This window comes from Cavia porcellus, unplaced genomic scaffold, assembly GCF_034190915.1.
Source record: "Cavia porcellus strain 051 isolate PalLab524CR breed Dunkin Hartley unplaced genomic scaffold, mCavPor4.1 scaffold_6, whole genome shotgun sequence".
NCBI lineage: Eukaryota > Metazoa > Chordata > Mammalia > Rodentia > Caviidae > Cavia > Cavia porcellus.
In genome coordinates this window covers 103,993,438-104,015,832 of record NW_026947489.1, presented here as the reverse complement: position 1 = coordinate 104,015,832, position 22,395 = coordinate 103,993,438, and the positions used below count along the sequence as shown (strand labels likewise).

The 22,395-nt window shown below is 35.2% G+C and overlaps 1 protein-coding gene across 7 annotated transcripts in view; it reads right to left on the bottom strand.

Moving 5' to 3' along the window:
- Sbf2 (SET binding factor 2) overlaps window positions 1–22,395 on the bottom strand; it is a 497,072-nt gene that overhangs the window by 114,847 nt on the left and 359,830 nt on the right. The gene's annotated exons all lie outside the window — the stretch shown is intronic.

Below are 22,395 nucleotides of genomic sequence, written 5' to 3'. Positions count from 1 at the left end.
ACCAGATTTAGGTATGGGAAGGAAACCACAAACCAAATTCTTCTTGGACTTTCTTCAGGGGGTCTGAGTAAGAATAAACTTACGAGATATTTAACAGAAGGAAGGAAAACAAACTGTAGGCACTTGGTAGATACGTCATATATATTTTTGTATATATAATTAATACTGAAGTCTTACAAGATGAGCATTAAGAGGCCCCGCCACAGGAAGGCACCTTCCTATGGATAGCCAGTGTGGGCAGAGAGAGCCAGCAGATCTGCCTCTGTCTGCCAGGTGCCACCACCAGAAGGCGGTTTCCTTGCGGGCAGCCAGCACAGGCAGAGAGAATCAGCAGATCCATCTGTTTGCCAGGTGCTGCCACCAGAAGGTAGACAGTCAGTGTGGGCAGAGAGAGCTAGAAGATCTGCCTCTGTCTGCTGGCTGCCACCACCAGAAGACCACTTCCTGTGGGCAGCCAGTGTGGGCACAGAGAACCAGGCAGCTCTGCCTCCACCTGCCAGGTGCTGCCATTGGAAGGCTCCTTCCTATTGGCAGCCATTGTGGGCAGAGAGAGTCAGACGGATCCACCTCCACCTGCTGGGCGCTGCAACAAGAAGCTTCCTTCCTGGGCAGCCAGTAGGAGCAGGGACAGGAAGCCAGGTAAGCCCTGTGCACCTACAGGCCACCAGTGGAGGCCCTTGGGCACCTTTGGGCAGCCATCACCCACCAGAAGAATCAGATAAACACATCCCTGTGTGCCTGCCACCATTGTAGGAGTCCTATTGTAGACACACAGGCTAAGAAAAGCAGCCCCGCCTCCATGCGCCCCTGATCAATGAGGAAGCCCCAGTGTAGCTGCACAGTCTAGAGAAGCCTGCCCCAAGTCCTGGTACCTTCCTCTTCCTGTACATTTGGGGTCAGAGGAACACAGGTACCTGTCCCATTAGGAGGGGCAGCCATCATGGGAAGTGCCCAGAGCCGCAAAACTAGCTTATTGTGAGGAACCCAAGACGAAGGAGCAAAAGGCATTCTCAGACCTCCAGCCCACGTAGGACAAGTTTGGGAGATACAGTTATGGAATAAAATGGAAGTCACACACCCAGAATCTCTGAGAGGATACAACCGAAGTACTTCGTGAGATTGTAAAAGCAATCAAATTAGAAGTAATGTTTCAGGTAAAAGAAGAAATCACAAACATAATGAAAAAATTGCTTAGTATATCTAAAGAAGACATAGATTAAAAAAGAGGAGCATAGGAAAATGATGGAAACCTTGAATAAATATAGAAAGGAATTACAATGCACAGAACAGATTAAATTAAAGTCAATTGAAAGCTGGCAAAACTGCTTGAAAGAGACTGAAGATAGATTTTCAAACCTTGAGGACAGGATTGCAACTAGCAATTATGAAAGGAAAGCTCTCTTAAAAATAAGGAATCAGGAAATAACAAGTCAATGGCTGCAAGATGATGCAAAGAAGCACAATTTTAGAGTGACAGGTATCAGTAAAGAAGCAGGGATCAACCCAAATGAAATCAAAAGGGTATTTACAGAATTAATATCAGAAAACTTCCCAAACATGGGAAATGGATCTGGCATACAGGTAAGTGAGGCATATAGGACTCCAACTAGCCATAACGAAAGTAAATGTACCCCCAGATGTATAATAATTAAGAAGCCATAAATTCAGCATAAGAACAGAATATTAAAAGCTGTTAGAGAAAAGAAACAGATCCCCTATAAAGGAAAACCAATCAGAATCACAGCAGACTTATCAGCACAAACCATCTAGTTAAGAAGAGTTTGGAGTGAAGTGTTTCAAATCCTTAAAGAAAAAAACTTCCAACCCAGATTGATCTACCCTGAAAAACTATCTTTCAAAATTAGTGGAAAAATAAGATACTTCCATGATAAAGAACAACTGAAGGAAATTATGACTACCAAGCCAACCCTACAGACAGTGTTAAATAATATTCTAGAGAGAGATAAAGATGACCATGGTTCCAGGAACAGCAGCAGAGGAGGATCATCAAACGAGATAGGCAATTGTCAGTGAAGGGGAAAAGTGGAGGGCCAGCAACAGGAGGATAGCATGGCAGAGACAACCAATGTATGCTGGTTATGTAGATGGCCTCACATTAGCAATGAAAAGAAACACAGGGAGAGTGGATCAAGAAACAAGATCCACTGATATACTGTATACAAGAAACACATTTAACTGGAAAGGAAATTCAGAGACTGAAAATCAAAGAAGAGAAAACAATTGTTCCACATGGCAGGAGACCAGAGGAAAAAAGGAGAGTAACTTGCTCATCACTGCAGAATGAATAAAGATATGTTATTTCATGCAGTGGAAAGCAACCTAGCTATAAAGTAGAATAATCTTGAGGGTCTTGTAAGGTAAAGGGATGCAACTGGAGATCATGTTCATGGGTGAAATATATGAGTGAAAGCATATGAGTGAACCCTAGCATAAGAAACAGAAGGAAAATAGTTATTGGAAGAATGATAGGGGAGGAAACACCTGTGAGGGAAAGGTGTAACTACTGTTAATTTCTTATTGTTTTGTCTTGAATTCTTATATTGTTTTCACAATTTTGTTAGGTTTGGCTTTGTTCTATCTTGTTTTGTTAGATTTTACTTTGTCTGATAGTATGGGCAGCTATTTTGAACATAATGGGATGTATTATGGTAATCATAGTTGGTTTCCTATTATATTGTTTTGAAATCTTATAATTCATTCATTTAACTGGTTTTACTCTTTTGTTTGATTTTTTTTATGTGTGATAGTATGAACAGTTATTGTGAAGAAAACGAGATATTATGGTAGCCATTGCTGACTTTCTATCATCTTGTTTTGAAGTCCTATCATGCTTTTGTTTTGATTGGTTCTAATCTGTTGTGTTGTATTTCATTTTATTATGTGTGACAGTAACACAACATTTTTTGAGGAAAGTGAGATACTATAGTAGCCATTGTTCATTTCCTGTTATCTAGTTTTGAAGTCCTGTAATGCTTTCATTCTTTTGATTGGTTTTATACTATTTTGTTATGTTTGATATTGTTGTGTGTGAAGGTATGGTCAATTATTTCAAAGAAAACAAGAGACATCATGTTAGCCACTGTTGACATCCTGTTGTATTGTTGTGAAGTCCTGTGTTGCTTGCATTGTTCTGTTCTGATTTGCTTTGTTCTATTTTCCTTGTATTCTTTTTAAAAAAAAAATTAAAAAACATCAATTCCATAAAAAAGATGAACATTAATATCTTAAAAATTAAGGAAAAGAAAAGTTTTGTGGAAGTTTAAGCAATTGCCTAAGGCTGCCTAGAAATTATATAAGTGGTAGAAATAGGTCTGAGTAGGTTTCAGATCCAAAGTTTGCTTGGTTCCTGCTGTTTTATCTTCCAAAAAAGAACTAAAAACAAACCAGAAAATAAATTATAAGTTAGTATTGCTGTGTTCCCCTACCCTTAGAATTTTGTCTCTCAAAAGTTAGTATTTATTTTACCATGAAATATCCTATAAGACTTTATGGAACAATGCATTTTAAAATTTTAGAGATAAATCACATTGTCAAATTTCAGTTAATGACTTGAGTTATCTTCCACAGCCACTGCTTTTATTTCTAAAATTAAGAATGCTTAAAAATTTTTACTTCATTATTTCTCAGTAAATAGCAGGTAAAATTTTCAAAAGATAGACCTTTCTCAGCCCATTTTATTTTTTGGAATTGAGTTTATTTGTTTTTTGTGGGTAGAACTAAAGTTAGTGATTAAGTTTTCTTTTGAAAAAATTTAGTAAGCTGAATTTTCTTCAAATGTCAGAGACTGAAGATTATTATTAAAATTATACACATAACAACTATGAAAGAAAAGTCAGTTCATTTCTTAGGGACATGCAACAAATGTATAAGATACTTGATAAATATTATATAGTTAATATATGTATACTAAACCTAAAGCTAGAATAGTTACCAGGCATACTATGAAATACAGTACTTTTTAGCAGAAAGATAGCTATGACTTTAGTCTGTAAAGGTGTTTGTATGCTGTGTATGCTAGGTGAAAGTATAAGTCTCTTTCAATAAAGGGCTGAGAACTGCTGCTGAGTAACTAGCTATGACCCTATTTCTACCTGTTAAATGGCTATAAGTTAGGGATGACCTACAACAGTTGGAGTGAGCCTATGTCACCTGTGCTGCAGTGGGCTTTTTGTATCACTCCAAAAGGTTCTCCATCACTGACCTAAAAGCAAAAAATGAGGAGTTCCCTGATGGAAAGTACATAAGGTTCCCTGCTGGTTTTGAACTCTCTTCTGCTCATTTAAGCCTTAAGTTTCTATTATCTATGAGAAATCATGGATAAAAATGGTTCTATGTGGGAGCAGAAGTTACATGCATTGTGAATCACTTGTTCCTTCTATACTTTGCATAAAGATAGTTGGGATGTAGATTACACATTGTTCTCTTTTCATTTTAGTCCTTCTTTCTAAGGAGTAATAATTATGTCAGAAGCACTACACAGGCCTATGTTGAAAGGTGTTTTAAAAAAGGGCTATTTCTCAACTGCCTTTCTCATGAGTATAGTCAGAGGTGGTACTGCATGTTATAAATGCAGAGCAAACATAATGAATAGCAGTTCTAAAAATTTTAGAGTCCTGAAGCTAATACAGATGAGTTGAGAAAAACTGAATTCTTAATAAATCCTTCTCAGTTTCTCATAAATCATTTTAGGATAATCTATACACCAAAAATCCCTAATTAATTATAAATCTCATTAAAATTTGACAGAGTTCTACAAGAATCTGAGGGTGTGATGAAGCCATGACTTTCTCCTTCAACTTTTTTTCACTAATGCTGCATATTCTTTTCCTTGACACATACCAGTTGACATTATCTTCCTGTTTATTCACAAACGAAAATATGCAAAAACTTTCCTACAAAAGGGACCATATATATTCCAATGCAGAAAAACTGAACAAAACAAAGTGAATCTGTTTATTAGGTGGGAATTATAGAAAGAATAGGATAAATATTTTTGGTGGCAAGACAGCTATAAGTGATATATACATAAGAAATCTTTAATACACAAACATTTAAAACACTGTTTTTGAACATGAAATTTGTCTTCTTTTCTTTCTGGTTTCTTAGTATGTGCTCAGTTATGAATAAGAGGAACCCTCCATTTGGATGGGTAGGAGTGCTCTCAGAACCAGAAGAGGGCAGGAACATCTTATTTCACCTGGATTTCATCACGGTTTTACATAGAAATTGCAAAAATGGAGAGCTCTGCAGTCTAGTTGGGCTATTAAGTAGGTGGTAAGACAAATAATGATGTCTTCATTGTTCATTTGATAGATGCTATAGAAGAATAGATTTGTCTAAGGTCACACAGCAAGATGGGTAGGTGAAATAGGAACAGCAATAAGGTTTTCTGTTACACTGTATATAAAAATTAAGGTATTCCACAAAATGAAACTGCAATGTAATTATGGAAAGAAAGACATAATGAAGACTTTCTAGGGTTTCAGATTCAGTATAACCTGTGATAATAGCAGCAGTTTTAGTAAACAGAAAATAATCATGTGTGGATAAAACTATCTCAGGATTCTAATTACTCCTCTGGTTGGAAGCAAAAACTTCCCAAAATAGTTTCTCAAACTGCCATAGGCTAGTTTTCTGATCTTTTATTTTGCACCAAGATGAGATTCAATCCACACTGATTGCTGTAGTAGGGACTGCTGTGGTCAAATGGTATCTCTTTTTCCCTCCAATTCTGGCAATGATATTTATTTTACATTTCATAATAACTTTTTTTTTTTTTTTGGTCTTTTTCCTTTTTATCGGTACCAGGGATCGAACTCACGACTGCCTGCTCGCAAGGCAGGCGCTTATGCCGCTGAGCTAAATCCCCAGCCCCTTCATAATAACTTTTATGATTCCTTCCTAAAGAAACAAGTGATATTTTGCCATGCACTTTTATGAGACTTTTAAGAATGTGTTGATTTCTTTCCTTACCTAGAAAAAATAGTTCTGAAAGTACTAGATTAAGCAATGCCACTCATTTTCCACAAAGTTTTCAAAGGAAACCCAGCGTGGGACAGGATATGGAGAATAAACTCATGGGGCTCACCAAACAACAGACCAGATTCAAAGACAGTTAAATGGACACAATCATCTGAGGGACCAGAGGAGATGGTCATAGGAAAAAGTTTAAGAACATAAGCTTGAAGACACTGCCTGAATCTTGCCTGGCAAGACATGTTCGTTCCCCAGGCCAAAGTTTCCAATTAGGTAGTTCAGAGACAAAGTAGATTTCAGGAGAGAAAGTTAACAGGGAGGATTCATTTCACAAACATGTAATGGTATTAAAGAATAATTAAGAATGCAGAGATTATCTAAATTGCTGAGGATTTCTTCACTATGACTATTTATCAACTCTTAATTCCCACAGCAATTTTATGACTCACAGAGATAAACACAATCACTCCTCACCTGGTCCCCCTTTTGAGATGAACTTTTTGCTATGTTGCTCAGATTGGTCTCAGACTCATGGGTTCAAGTGCTTCTCCTGCCTCAAGTTCTAAAAAGCTCAGATGTACAGTGGCCACCAAACCTGGCTTTTCTCTATTTAAAACCAAGGAAACTGAGACACAAATAAATTAAGTACCTTGCCTATAAGAACATTAATAAAAAGTGGCACAGCCATAGCTGAGATTCAAACCCAGGCAGTTTGGCTAGAGAATCTAATTTTTCAATCACTGTACAATTATCTATATGGAATTCCACTGTTTGAATGTATAGTAATTCCTTATTTCAGTTGATGAATATTTGGGTTATTTCTAACTTTTGCTATAACAAACACTGGTACATGAATATTATCACACAGCTTAACCATCAACTTTTGATTAATGGTTTCAGTGCCACTTAGTAGGGCCTAGACGTACTTCAGAGATCACAATACTTCATAATTACATTTATATAATTCTAGAAAGTTCAAACTGTTCTGTAGTGACAGAAGGCAGATCAGCTGTTACTTGGGAACTGGTGGAGGGAAGCAGAAGCTTCAGATGGGGGAAAACATAAAGTAGGGCACAAGCAACTCTTTGGCGGTTATGTTTATATTTGCTATCTTGATTTTGGTAATGTTTGCTAACTTGATTGTTAGTAGCTTTTAACATTTACTTTACATAAATTTCACCTCAAGAGAAGAGAACACAAATTTTATTATATTCTAGTTATAAACTCTAGTAAATGATATAAATTTTGAAGTACTGAAATTATCATATGGTATTTATAATTACTGTGACATGTAAAAAATAAGACAGACCAATGGATGAATAGATATGTATAAAGGCAAGATAGAAACAATATTAATGTACAACTAAATGGTAGGTATATGGATATAGATTGTAAAATGTCTTGAATTTTTCTGAAAAATTTCACAATGAAATGTTTGGAACAGTTAGAGTGTTAGTCTTATTAATAACTAATAGGAGTTCCAGAAAGACAAACAGAAAACTAAGAGGATAAAATAATCAAATAAATGAAATGAGAATATTTCAATTTTTCCAGAACCGAATGGCCTGGATTTTCAAATTAAAAGACCAATCTACTGCTTACTTTCTGAATGAAAGAATCTACAGACTGAAAGTCCTAAAAAAAATCCTCACAGAGAACGTCTGGCTGATTTTATCTTCATAATACCTAACAAGTCAAGAAAGCAGTACAAAATAAGACTTCTAGCTATGTGGTTTGAAATGAAACATTTGAGATTTAGGGCTGGAGATGCAGCTCAGTGGCATAGCATCTGTCTAGCAAGCACAAGGCTCTCAGTTTGATTCCTGGTACCAAAAGAAATGAAAAAAAAATAGAAAATAGATTAAAAAAAACAAGAAATGTTCAGGGTTAAAATTTAGATTAATTTAAAAAATCAAATTAATTATGTTACAGTATTATAAAGTTTTGGTGATAAGAAATTCTTTAACTCGGCCTCAATCTCTTACCTCTTCCAATACATTTCTAAAAAGTTATCTATTTAATTGAAATTTGACTCACAAAAGGCTGTTCTCTAAGCCTTTATTGTTCAAAGTAGATGTCATACACTTTCCTCTCTTTGTTTTTTTTGTATGTACTCAATTCTTTTTGGAGTAATGCAGTATTGTAAGTAAGTTATCTTAAAACTAGTTAGAGGGTAAATATTTATAAAAAGGCAGTAAAATAAAAAGGATGAAAGAAGGATTGGTAACTACTGGTTCCAGTGCTTAAACCTCATTGGATAGGCAGATTCCAGAGATGGAGTAGCAAAGAGGTTATTTTATGCAAAACAGTATATATGCTAAAGCGACTCATTTCTGTACTAATATTGTGCCTGGATAAAAATAATAGAGTGGGCACTCTAAAAATGGGTTTGTTGATACCAAACAATATTGGATATCACTTTATCTGAGATGAAAGAAAAACCACCTTTGTAGGATTTGGGGAGTCTTTTCAGTGAGCTGAAACATTTATTAAAAAGTAATTTATGTAATTTGTCATAAAGGTTTAAGGAGATAATTAGTACAGTATAAAAATATTAGCTCATGGTCATAAATGATATTTGCAGTCATTCACCACAGTCTTAACAATTCAGATGGTAGACTGCGTAAGCAAAGCTAAGAAGATTTTGTTGTACTGTTGCGAACTTTTATAGCTCTATCCTATGATGGTTGGAAGGTCCAATATCTCAGTATAGCACATGGCACTTAGTATGTATTCAGTAAACAGCAGCAGCATCCAGGGACTCAAGGAAGTAATGGAGACAGTTACATAATTGTATAAGAACAGAGTACAATAGCAGAAAGCCCATGGGACATCATGGATATCTCTGGAATATGGAAGTACCTTCTGGGTAACAGTTTTAGAAATTTGCCTGAGCAGTCAGGAAGGCAGGTACTTGAAAATATGGCTGTAATCGTCTAGCTCCAAATGTGCTGTACTACTATATTGGCATAAAAATGAGAATAGTCAATCTCATAGAAAAGTATATTTTTTTTTCCTGTGTGATTAAATCTTATTGTTCAAATACTGAACGTGTAGAGATGAGATATTTACCATCTACAAGAATATTCTAACAACAAGGAGAGCTTGGAGGAAAAACATGGTTAGCAAGCTCTGATTTTGGGGGGGTGGAGGAAGAAGAGATGGTGAAGTAAAAAGAATTAAGCTATATTATGTATATGTACTAGCTCCCCATGATGAATGTAATCATGTACTATAAATATGTACTAATAAAAACAAAAAATGCCTAAAAACCTCTGATTTTAAGGGAGTCTTTTAGTTTTTAACAGTTCTTATGTTATTTCCTACTTCTTACTAGATAAGCCAGAAACCATAGCACAACTGAATCATAATTTGGTAACACATTTCTTCCTTCCTTAGTTTCCATCTAATAAACTTTTCCAAAGAATTAAAAAAAACTATCAGTTACAAAAAGCAAGATCTCAAAAGGATTTCCTATAAACAAAAAAGATCAACATCTTTGATTCCCGGTACCAAAAAACTCAACAACAACAACAAAAACCCAAAATCAGTATCTTGGGGCCCAAATTTCATTAATGCTTTGACTTAGTAACTTAAGATATGTCAATGACCAAATACTTAAGTTGTAGTTTGTATCTATGGCATAGTCAACTGTGGATGCATTTAAACTGTAACTGTTATTTCAGTGCCTACATTTTCTAAAGGCTTTATTTTGAAGCTGTGGCAGACAATGAAGTGGAGGCCACAGAGCAATAAATACTGGCTTTGGGCTTAGTAACATTTCTGAGCTTCAGAACGTTCTCAGAGGAGTCACCTAAGCTCCCAGTTAAATTTACTATGAAAAAACCCCCATCTTCACTAGTATGTATATCTGATAGAAATAAATCAACTTACTTTTAAGAAGAAAAAACAGTATTGTAAGGTGACTATATATAGCAAGGGAAGAAAAATCTATTTCTTGAGAAATACTTTATTTTTGAGAAAAACAGTTCTTAAAATTGAATTCTGTTTATTTATTTTGGAAAGGCATTAAAATTGAGCCTCTAGCTAGGCGTGGTACTACATGCCTATAATTCCAGCACTGGGAAGGCTGAGATAGGAGGATTGCTGTGAGTTTGAGGCCAATCTGGGTTAGATTGTGAGTTCAAGGCCAATTTGGAATACAGAACAAGACTTTGTCTCTGAACAAAAATAAAAATAACAAACAAACAAACAAACAAACAAAACAAAACAACTTGAGCTTCCAACACGAGGAACAAGCTGTTTAGCTCAAAGCCATATCCCAGGAAAAAGAATTATCATATTTTGAGTTATACAGACTTATTCAAAGTTGTCCAAGTGTTTGGATGAGTAAGCCAACAATTATACCTAAAATTCTAGAAAATAAATTAACAGTAATAATTATCTGGTTAAAAATAAGCAAGACAAGTCCAGTGCTAAGAATAAAAACTATAAAGGTACATTAAACTGTTCTAGGATAGGAGTTGATTTTTTTAGCTCCACAGGGTTATTTCCTACTTCTGAGGATTAAAAAAAAACAAAAAAAACCAAAAAAACCCAAAAAACTACAAAATCTACCTCTTTTATTTTTCCTCACTATCTTCTATTTACTAATGTCTAGAATTTTACTATTTGTATTCACTTCCATAGTTTAATGCCAAGTTCCTATTAAAAACAAATATTACTGCAAGTTGGGAGAAAACTCTACAAAGCTATTCATAATGGAGTATGATAGGAGTCAAGGTTGTTGAGAAAGAGCAGTTAAGAGGGAAACTGGAAGTCAAAAGTAAGACAAAGTTTGAAAGCCAGTGAAGTTGGAAAAGGGACTGAACAAGGTTGAATAAGCACACATTTTCCGTGATTAACCTTTCCTAAGAGTTCACATTTGGGTACTTGGAACATGCTGAGTAAAGTTCTCAACTCACGGAGTGGAGGAAGAAACTCAAATGCAAGTTACATAAATGGCAGTAGGTTTTCCTGCCTATTATCTAATACTTGCAAAAATTGCGGATCTGCTGGTTATAGCACAATATGAAAGCATACAGGTATATACATGTAAAACTTCTTAAAACTTAGTTTTCTTGAAGCATAGAAGCAGCAATATTGGAACAAAATTAGAGACAATTTTTTAAAATTGACACATGGGGATACTGAGCTAGATAGAAATAAAGAAACATAACCAAGATCAGACCCCTAGTTAGTAGAGTGCTACAGTCAGAAATGGACATTTTACAAGGTACTAAATAATATGATCACATTCTCTGTTTCTTGACTTCCTTGGTACTATTCATTCTTAGAGACGATACTGGTGCGAGAGCTGAATGCTGTGGGCTGAACAATTTTCTATTTTTTCAATCTCATGACATCAGTTAAACTGTTTATTCCACTTGAAATTCCTCTTTCTAATCTCTGGTGATTTAAATCTTATCCATTCTTTTAGAGCTTATTCAAATCCTGCTTTTTTCAAAATGCCTATTTCACCCAGGAGGAGGGATTGTGTGTGTGTGGGGGGTGGCTCAGGCCTATAATAGCAGCACTTGAGGTTGAGGTGGGAGAATTGTGAGTTTGAGACCAGCCTGGGTTACAAAGTGAGCTCAAGCCCAGTCTGAACTGCATAGTAAGACTGTCTCAAAAAGGCAAAATGTCCATTTCTCTGGTTATTTCTAATTTCCTATCTTTATTTTACGAAAAAAATAAAACAAAACTTCATAAGAATATAGGAGAATAGCAATAGTTAGTACACTATGTATCATTATCTTTGAAGTAGTTATTCTCAACAAGGGGACATTCAAGTAATTCCCCAAATTACTTTGATGTTTCAAAAATACAATATTTTAATATACATGCTAATATGCTTTATTTCTACTACCAGGTTCTCTCTGTTTTTTTGGTACTGGAGATCAAACTCACAACTTCATGTTTGCCAAGCAGGTACTTGTGACACTGAGCTAAACCCCCAGCCCTACTACTAGTTTCTCTTAGTTCAATAAAAGGAAGGTTTTGTGCTATTATCTGTTTGTTTCTTCTTTGTATTTCCTCTTTTATGGGCTGAATCTTTGTGTGCCCTTACAAATTTATATGTTGAAGACTTTACTTCCAATGTATTTGGAGTACAGAAGTAATTAAAGTTAATGAGGTCAACTTCCGGAAGAACATGGCGGATAGATAGCAGCAGCTATGGAGGCTCTCTGAGATACCCTGCTTAAAATCCAGGAATGGTGCAGTACGAGGAGTCCTAAGCAAGGGGAGATACATCCTGCCGATCCAGGAATGAACTAAGCTAAGAGAAACTAACTGGAAATCCAATCCTGGTGCTATAACAGGAACAGATAAAATCTCAGTGTGGAAGCTAGAACCCGTGCCATTGGAAGCTGTGATTTGAATTTCCTGCTGCCACTGCTGCGTCCAAATCTGCTGGGCAGGAAGAGAGACAAGTGAAAGCTCTGAGAGTGGGAATCTGCGAATGGAGTTGAGAGTGGGACTAGCAGGCAGCCCTACATTGACTTGTGGAGAGTGAGCGGATGGGGACCCTTTCATAGAGTAGGAGGTGCCAGCAAAGGACATACTGGGACTGGGCAGACTTGCCGGAATAGGACACTGCAGTGCCATTAGTGGCATATCCTCCTCTCAAGTGGGATTGATGGGGAGTGCCTGACCTGCATGACACCGCTGACAAACACCCAGTAGGCTAGCCCAAACCAGGTCTCAGCGCCTGGAGGTGCACCCTATCGGTGAGCCTTCCGTAGGTTGACCTGGAGGGGCAGGCCCAGCAGAGGCTGCCCAGGTCTGTGTCTCCCTAGTACACTGCAGTGGGCGGGAACACCTAGCCGGGGCAATTCAAACAAACTGTAACCAAAAAACAGAAAAAAATTGGGCCTCCTACATATGCTTGTATGGAAGGAACAAAAAGTTTCTGCTCAATTCATTGTGGCCTGTCTGACGAAGCAACAAGAAAGGGTCCTCAGTCCCCAATCCTGAGAACACTGATGCAGGAAAGGGAAACGCAAAGGAAGACAGAAAACATGCAATATCAGACATGGCACCAATAGATATAAAAGCGATATCTCCAGAGCCTCATAGACAAGTTTAAAAATGAAGTATTTAGGGGCTGGGGGTTTAGCTTAGTGGCATAAGCACCTGCCTTGAAAGCAGGCAGATGTGAGTTCGATCCCCAGTACCAATAAAAAGGAAAAAGACAAAAAAAATGAAGTACTTAATGAAATAAAGCAAGATATAAGTAGAATAGTTAGAGAAATGCTAAGCACTGCCCAAGAAAAAACAGATGGTGGAATGGAAGAACAGAAAAAAAGGGGAGAATTGTTTGATGGAGAAAATAGAAAAAACATAGAATACGTGAAGCAGGTCCAAAGAGATTACCAGGAAACTAAAAACTCCATCGAAAGCTGGCATAACAGCTTGAAAGAAACTAAGGATAGATTATCTGAATTGGAGGGCAGATTTGTAATTTGGGAGCATGAAGTGAAAAACTTCTTAAAAATAACAAGAAAACAAACAACAATAATACAAAGGCTAGAAGATGATAAGAGGATCTATAACTTAAGAATTAAGAACATAAAAGAAGAAGTAGGGACACAAACAAATGGACTACAAAAGCTATTCACAGAAATAATCCAAGAGAATTTCCCTAATTTAGCCAAAGGTAAAGATACTCATATGTATGAGGCATACAGGACCCCAGCCACCTACAACCCAAACAGAGCTACACACAGGCATATAATAATCAAAATTCCAGAAATCCAATATAAGAACAGAATATTAAAAGCCATCAGAGACAAGAAACACATTACTTACAACGGAACACCCATCAGAATTACAGCAGACTTCTCGGCACAAACCATCAAATCACAAAGAGCGTGGGGGAAAATAATTCAAGCTTTGAAAGAAAATAACCTCCAGCCAAGATTGATATATCCTGCACAACTGTCCCTAGAAATAGATGGAAAAACAAGGTGCTTCCAGGATAAAGAGGAACTAGGGGAATTTGCAACCACCAATTCAACTCTACAGAGAATACTGCAAGATAGTCTAAAAAAGGAAAATACCAAGACTTCACAAACAGTGGCAGAGAGGCCACAATGAATGGAGCAGAAAGTGAAATGAAGAAGACAAACTCACTACGAACGACAGAAAAAGATCTCAACAGAAATGAGACAGAGATTGGATGGTAGGAACAGCTATTTTGGAGAAAACAAGACATTATAATAGCTAGTGCTGATCAAGGTTTTATTCTTCTGTCTCCAACAGTCTTAACACATTGTATCTTATTGGATTTTATTATATGTGATAAGCAAAAACTTTTATAGACCAGGAGATTATGTAGAAACCATTGTTCATTTTCTGATAGTTGGTTCTAAATACCCTGTAATACTGTCATTCTCTTGAATGGTTTTACATTGTCTTGATATGTTTGGTGCTACAGTATACGAAGTTATACTCAAAGATTTCAAGGAAAGAGACACTATGGTAAGTGCTTTTATGTCAGGATATCTTGTGGCGAAACACTATTTTGCTTAAATGATTATGCTTTGACCTGCGCTGTTCTGTTGTTATGTCCTCTTTTATCGCAATCTCCTTTTTAAAAATTATTTACTATTTAAAATCTTTGTAATTAAGGGAAAAATAAAAAAAAGCAGGATACATTATAGTAACCTACTTTGATTTTCTATTAACTTGATTTGAAACCCTGTATAGCCCTCACCATCTTGCTTTGACTGATTTTCCTCTATTCTGTTTTGCTTGATAGTACCAAGTTCGAAAGTATAGGCAAAACTGTGAAGACAATAAGATTCATTATGACACCCATTCCGGTTGACTATTATCTTCTTTTAAAGTCCTGTAATGTCTCCAATGTTTTGGTTTTATTCTTTACTGTGTTGTTCAATTTTATTATAACTGATGATATAGGCAATTCTTTTTAAGATAGCAAGAGGTAGTATGGTAACCATTGTTGATCACCTAGTATTTTGTTTTTACATTATCTATTATGTCCATCCTTTTGATTTGACTGACTCTGTTCTGTTATGTCACATTTGGTTTTACTCTCTTCAAAAAAAAAGTAATAAGAACTGTGGGAGTAATAAAACCCAAAATGTGTAATTGTCATTGTACAAAAGAAAGGAAAAGAAAGTGCTCTAAAGAATATAACTGCATATATATTTAAGTGTATAAGAAAGATAACCATATTACTGAGTTTTATTGAATCATTGAACAGAACTGTTTCCAGTCTCACTGTTTGAAAGTCCACTTTATATGCTTTAATTTTGTAACTTGAACAACTATTTCTAAGATAACAATATGTAATCTATTAACTAGTGATTTCCTACTGTTTATTTTTTCTGAAATTCTGTATAACTTGTACCCTTTTTGTTTTTTTTCTTTTTCTCCTTAAATTAAAAAAAATTCTAAAAATAAAATAAAATAAAATAAAATAAAGTTAATGAGGTCATAAGAGTAGGGATATGACCCAATGGGATTATTGTTCTTAGAAACCAGAGAGCTTTGAAGCTTGCTCACTTTCTGTTTGTGTCTGTGTATCTCTCTCACTCATGCTCTCTCTCTGTGTGCACTGAGGGAAGGTGATGTAAGGGAGATAAAACAGGTATGTTTGACACAGTAAAGGAGGCTTCATCATAAACAGAAATGACTAGAACTTTGACCTTGGATTTTTAGCCTCTAGAACTATAAGAAAATAAATTTCTATTGTTTTAGTCACCCAGTTTATAGTATTTTTTTATGGTAGCCTGAGCAGATTAAGACACTATCTTTTGTATAATTTTTCTATACTTCTGTAACAATCATTATATTGTTTTTTTTTTAAATGACATTTAAACTATGTTTCCTCAAGAATGTGCTGAAATGCCATGTTAGAATCTTTCTAAGGGTAATATAAGATCATAGCATTTAATAGATTTTAGTTGCTAATGTCATACAATGTAATAATAATAAACAGTGTTAGTGGTTATACTGAAACAAAAATGACCAAGGTACAAAGGCTTTTTTAAAAAATAGTACTATACTGTTTATAAAAAAGTTATATGAAACAAATTCCTGTATTTTTCCTATTTTTGCATGGCCCTTAAGATAATAAATATTTATTAAAATGCCAACAGTTTTGTATGGTTAAAAACTAAATACTAAACTATTAATTTTGGGGGGATATTGGGGATCAAACTTACGACCTCGTGCTTGCCAGGCACAGGTGCTTGTGCTGCTGAACTAAATCCCTAGCCCCTAAACTGTTAATTATTAGACATAAAAATTATATACATATAATCTCTCTCAACAGCTTTTAAAGGCAGAGACTGCATCTTTCAATCTTGGTATCAATTGAAAAAACTGCCTGTCTCATGTTAAGCATTGTACTGGAGCAATAATGCTAACGACTGAGTAGACTGATATTCTAATACGAAGTGGTAAGTGACCTGCCACAAAATTCTTTCTCTTTTGATATATTTACATGTAGTTTGGGTTTTAAATACGATTTTTGAATTTAAGTAGTTTCCTTTTTGGGAGTGATGCTGCAGATCAAACTCAGGGCCTCATATATACTAAATACGTACTTTACCATTGAGCTACATCCCCAACCAAAGAAATCTATGTAATTTATATTCATCTGAAGAGATGTATGACTTAATTTTTTAATTCCTATAGGTATTGGAGGCATAAAGAATGCCTGTTAGATTCTCAAGAGTTACATATTTGCTAGAGATTTGTTTCTAAATTTACAATTCTAAATCTACTTTCATTAGCTAGAAATGTCACTCAAAGGTATAATAAAACCAGCTAATTTCTCAGGTATTCCAAACGGTTTTCTCATTTTTTTCCCCCTGAAAATCCTTCACCATCAACACTGAAACACTTCTGTGGGTTTTCTGTGCTTTTGTTTCTCTAAAACTTAAATCTGTTCCTAAAAGTAGTCTTTGTCATTACGTCTTTCATATTATGTGAAAAATCTACTAGTGACAAATAGGGACTATGTAATACTGCAGAAATTAAAATCAGATCTCATGAGTTAGCTACAAAACGTTTGCATGTTAGACATAAAGGGAATTTGCTGAGTCACTGAGTTGAGTATTTATAGTGCCACATAATTCATTTTCTGCTGTAGTAATTTCTTCTGTAATTCCGCAGCTCCTCCACAAATTCCTAATAAGTCTATGACTTCTCAAAAATGTTAACAGTGCTGACTAATATAAAAGGAACAGTGCTACCTAAGCAAAATTAAGCTAGAAGAATAATCTATAAAATTCTCTTTAGGGACAAGTTGTAATAAAATCTTTGCTTTTGTTATGCTAGCCTACTAATGGCCTCTCCTCTGCTATAAGTTTTTGAAACACAATCATGACACTGCCTTGTTCAAGAGTTTAGCAGCATGTACTCCTTAATAACTAGAGAATATTAGTCTAGACAGTTTCATATGATATTCCAAATTACCCTTCCTATCATATTTTCACAACTAATGACTAAGTAGACTGATGGTATCATAAAAGGAGGTATCAAATAGCCTCCTATGAAATTCTGCTACTTTTGACGTTTTTAACAATGACTTGTGTTGCAACAAGTATGATATTTTAAGTTTAAGTGGAAGGATAGGAAATATCTCAAAAAGATGTGTGCTTTACCTATTTTACTGCCTTTAGAAGCCTTTGGCAAGTACTTGTCATTTACTATGAAAAACAAAAACATACGGGATTGGTAGTGGTTTTAGGAGTATACATATGTGAAACACAAACACTGAGTCTAATGTTCCTTTACTTTTTAAAAACATAGTAAATAAGCATTACTAAAGTACTTTTGGATAGGGAATCTCAATATTCCATACAGCAAGAAGAAAAATTAAATGACAGGTAAAACATACAAATGAACTAAAACAATGATTAAGATAAGATTTGCATTTGGACAGAGGGTTCTTTGCACAGCACTGACACCTAAGGATAAATGAAAATAACCATGAATAGGTTTTGAGGCAACAAAGATGTGTTTTTCACTTTACTGGTAATTCTAAAATGTAAACGTGCAAGGTTTTCAACCCTGACATCATGCCACTGAAATTGAGTATATGGTTGTTTTAGTTACATAGTATTTTATTTCCCTTAACTACAGGGAGTTAAGCTTAACAATTTAAAGTTTATTAATTCTAAGTAAGGTGATATTGTGCAGGTAATATATTAACTCAATCCAGTAAGATGATTCAAATTCCACTACTATTGGACTGATTTCTCATGTGATAACACTTTGGCATGGAGCACCCCGAGATGTCAGCTGTAATGCGCTTCCCAGAAGTTAACTTTCTGGGATGGAAAGAAAGCAAATATTAGCTTTGGCCAAGTATGGTCTCTACAACTCACTCCATATCCCCCAATTAAAACCAGTGTATTTGTTTTTATAAGAAAAATAATAAAGCAAAGATGCGTTTTTCCACAGCTTTCTTTGTAATACCACAGATCTTTGACAACACGAGTCAAGTCATCAAACATGCAATTGGGAAATCAATTACTTAGCAAATGGACAAGAACTGTAGTCTAATACAAATGTCTCCTTAATTTGAGAGAGAGAGAGAGCAAAACATAAATAACAGCCAAAGGACATTTCAGGAAAAGTATCCTAGAAATTACTTGAATAAAAACAAACCTCTTTGTTACTTGGTAATCTTGAGGGCTTTTAATAGTTTCTTTTATTATTTTATAGAAAAGCTCCAACAAAAGTTATAAGCATTGGAATGAAGCTAATAAAACTTGATTATAATTACAAGGAATTTATTAATGATGACATAATATCCTGAGTCACAAAAGGTATACAATTGTGTAACTTATATAGGTATTTATAATACGTTGAAGCAATTTGGTATAGGACTGTTGATCAGTACTTCCAAATATATAGTGTTTTGGTTTTCTGAAACTTCTAATACAGTGCTTATACTGCTGTGTGTGGTGGCATACACCTGTAATCCTACCATTCAGGAAGCTGAGGCAGGAGGATCACTATGAGTTTGAGGCTAGAGACTCTTATCTCAAAAAAACCAACAAAGAAATTTTCCCTAATCAGTAATTCTTTTAAAATTAGCCACGTAAAATTAATAAAATATCAATTCAATCTGGTTCCCTTGCCCAAGTACCCATACTAGCTCTCTGCTGATTATTTCTAGACTCACCACTAGACAACAGAAGTCTACATACTGACAACATAGACACCAGCTTGCATTTCCTTGGCACTTACTAGGTGACAGTAATTTTTTCTACTGATGAATAAAAACAGTGAAAACTAGTGGTTTAAAAACAACTACATTAGCCAGGTGTAATGGTGCATGCCTGTAATCCCAGCACTTGGGAGGCTGAGGCAGGAGGATCCTTGAAAGTTCAAGACCAGCCTGGCTATAAAGTGAGCTCAAGGCCAGCCTGAATTGCATAGTGAGACCTTGGTTTCAAAAAGACCAAACAAACAAACAAAAAACAAAAAACAAAAAACTCCCCAAAACCAACCCCTTGATTATCTCTCACTAATCACATCAATTGATTGGTGATTAGAAACAGAGGTTCTGAACTCAAGGCTAAGGTTGGGAAGACATTGCATTAGTTTATATAAAGTGCACAGTGCATTACCTAGCACAAGGAAGTGTTACAATAACTATTATATTTTATAAATTCTCTTTTTCCAACTTAATTCTACTAAATCATAAATTCTTGAAATGCTTAGGCCAAATTATCTGAGGTTTCTCATTCAGTCTACCAAAGGATTCTAAATAAATAATCCTCATTTTTCATTAATGTACTTTTTAGAATTCTAAACTTGAAGATCTAAAGAAAAAAGGGCATCAAACTATTTTTGGGCTCTAATGCTCTCCCCTCCCCTCAGCTGGACAGCACTGCCATAATCAGTTTCTGCTGGTGAAGGATGTCATTAAACTATATTAGACCTCATCAGCATCTACATAAGATTGAATGACAGACTCTCACTCTCAGAGTTTTAAGATCTTTAAATCCTTCTGAGTCTAGCATTTATGGAACCTTTAAGACACTAATGTCCAGGTCTTAACACCAAAGATTTTGCTTTCAACTGCTTTTTTGATGGGTGCTTTGCATCTGTTTGTCTTGAAAAGCATGCTAGGTGATTCTATTGGGCAGCATGTCCAGATTTAGGTAGAAAGATTAGGGCTCACATAGATAATCAAAAGGCCTGATCTTTTATATTGAATGCTGGATAATCAATTCAACAAACCTTTTTTGTGACAAACCTTTTGTGCTTGATTACTATAAAGGACTGAAAAGCCAATTACCTAGACTTTAGTTTATTGATTTTTGACCACTGAAAAATGCAAGTGAGTTTCAAACTATTTAATGCAGTTTTAACTTGTCCTCAAATTAAATCTTACTTTTGGTTTAAAATATGTAAAAGAAAAAAAAAGTGGATCAGGGTTAGGAATTCCTGATATATCACTGTCCTTTGGTTGGAAACTGACTTTCTTAATCTGCTTCTGACCTATAGTTTGAGTAGTGGTTCTTATGTAGATTTTAGTTTTCCTGGTACACAATGATAAGACAAGCTATTGTTACAGGGCTGTGAATGTACAAAATACTTATGCTGACCAGTATTCTAGATTAGAAGGGTCCTATCAGCTCAAGATGTGGGAGACACTGCAGTCTGTGCTCAGTTCCTGACTTTCCACTTGTAAATTTCCCCTTGTGTTTTCTGAACTAAATTAAGACTTACTCACTTTTCTCCAGTTGTTCAAATTAATATTCTGGAAAAAAAAAACCCTAAGAAAACAATTTATACATTCAATCACGTAAACATATTCTGAACATTTCATTGAATTGTTCTAAGTTGGTAAATGTATAGTCTGAAGCTTTTTTGAGACCTAGACATTCAAATAGTGTAATTATTTCCCATAACTGAACACAATGTAATACTCCTGATGAGTGACTCCTATACTTTAAATTGCATTCTTTAAAAATATTAAAGTATTAAAAATATTAAATCTGGCTGGGCATAATGGTGCATACTTGTAATTCGAGCACTTGAGAGGGTGAGGCAAGGGAGGATAGCCATGAGTTTGAGGCCAGTCTGAGCTACATAGTGAGTTCAAAATCAGTTTGAACTACATAGCAAGACCCTGTCTCAAAAACACAGAGTTAGAGATACAATTCAGTGGCACGGTGCCTGCCTGGCAAGCACAGGTCTTGAGTTAGAGTCTTGGTACCAAAAATGAACAAATAAAAAACCAAAAAGGAAAAACAAAAAAAAATTTTTTTGAAATCTGCATTGTCCAGCATTTTTCTTCAATTTTAGTGTTTTCCATGGATAAAATCCTGTTTAGTCTATTATCTTTTAAAAATTTTTTTGGTGCTGAGTATTGATTCCAGGGCCCTGTACTTGCAAGGTAAGTGCTGCATCATTGAATGTCCTATATAACCTGCCTGTTTTTTCTTTTCCAAGTTTTATAATAGGTAAGACAATGGGCAAAAGCAGCAAAGATCTTATAGTTTTGAGAAAACCACACTAAGGTTTGCTGGCTCTGTTTTCAATTTGGGGGGACATAAATATATTACATTGCAGTTTATACATGATGATAGCAAAGTAGGAAGAGAATCTTTTTGGAGAAGTTTTATTTTTTTCCCTAGAATATAAAAATATATGATCAAAAATTTTATTTCTTAGGCTGGAGATGTAGTTCAATGTAGAGGACCTGTCAAGTATGTACAAGGTCCCGGGTTCTATCCATAAACTCATGAAAGAAAAAGTCTTAAATTATTTTGTTGTAAAAGTTTAATTTTTAAAACTACATTGGAATTTTTTTTGACTATCCTGTAATTCTTGTGCAACAGAAGTGAGGATGTCAAGAATAGCACAGAGGAGGCTAAATTAGAATAGAACCTGCTTCACAAAGGAACCCTTACTTCCCTTTCTTGAGTGTCCTTCTAGTGGATGGGATGAGTTCAGGGATTCATTTGCCCTCACATCCTACTATCTCAGAATTGGGGAGGATAGGGCATCATTCTTTTTGTCAAGGAGTCTTTTTATCTCTCACAATCTTCTAAAAAGAAAATATCCTTGAAAGGACAAACAGAATAAACAAAATTCTATGCTACTGTGGAATAAACTAGAGCCTCACTTGAGCTTATAATTTTATTTTCTTCCTCACTGTTTTCTCACAAAATAAATGAACAGTTAATTTGTAATGGCACTATATAAGCCACAGAAAGACAGCACCCTTAAATTTGCAATTTTAACTTTTATTCCAAAGTAGGAATTTTGCAACTTTACCTAATCTTGTTCATGTGATTTTCTTGTACTGTTTCATTCTTTGTCTTTGTTTTTTGTTGTCATTCTGTAGCTTTTTCCAACTTTCTGATCTGAACTCTTTTTCTCTTTTCTTCCACC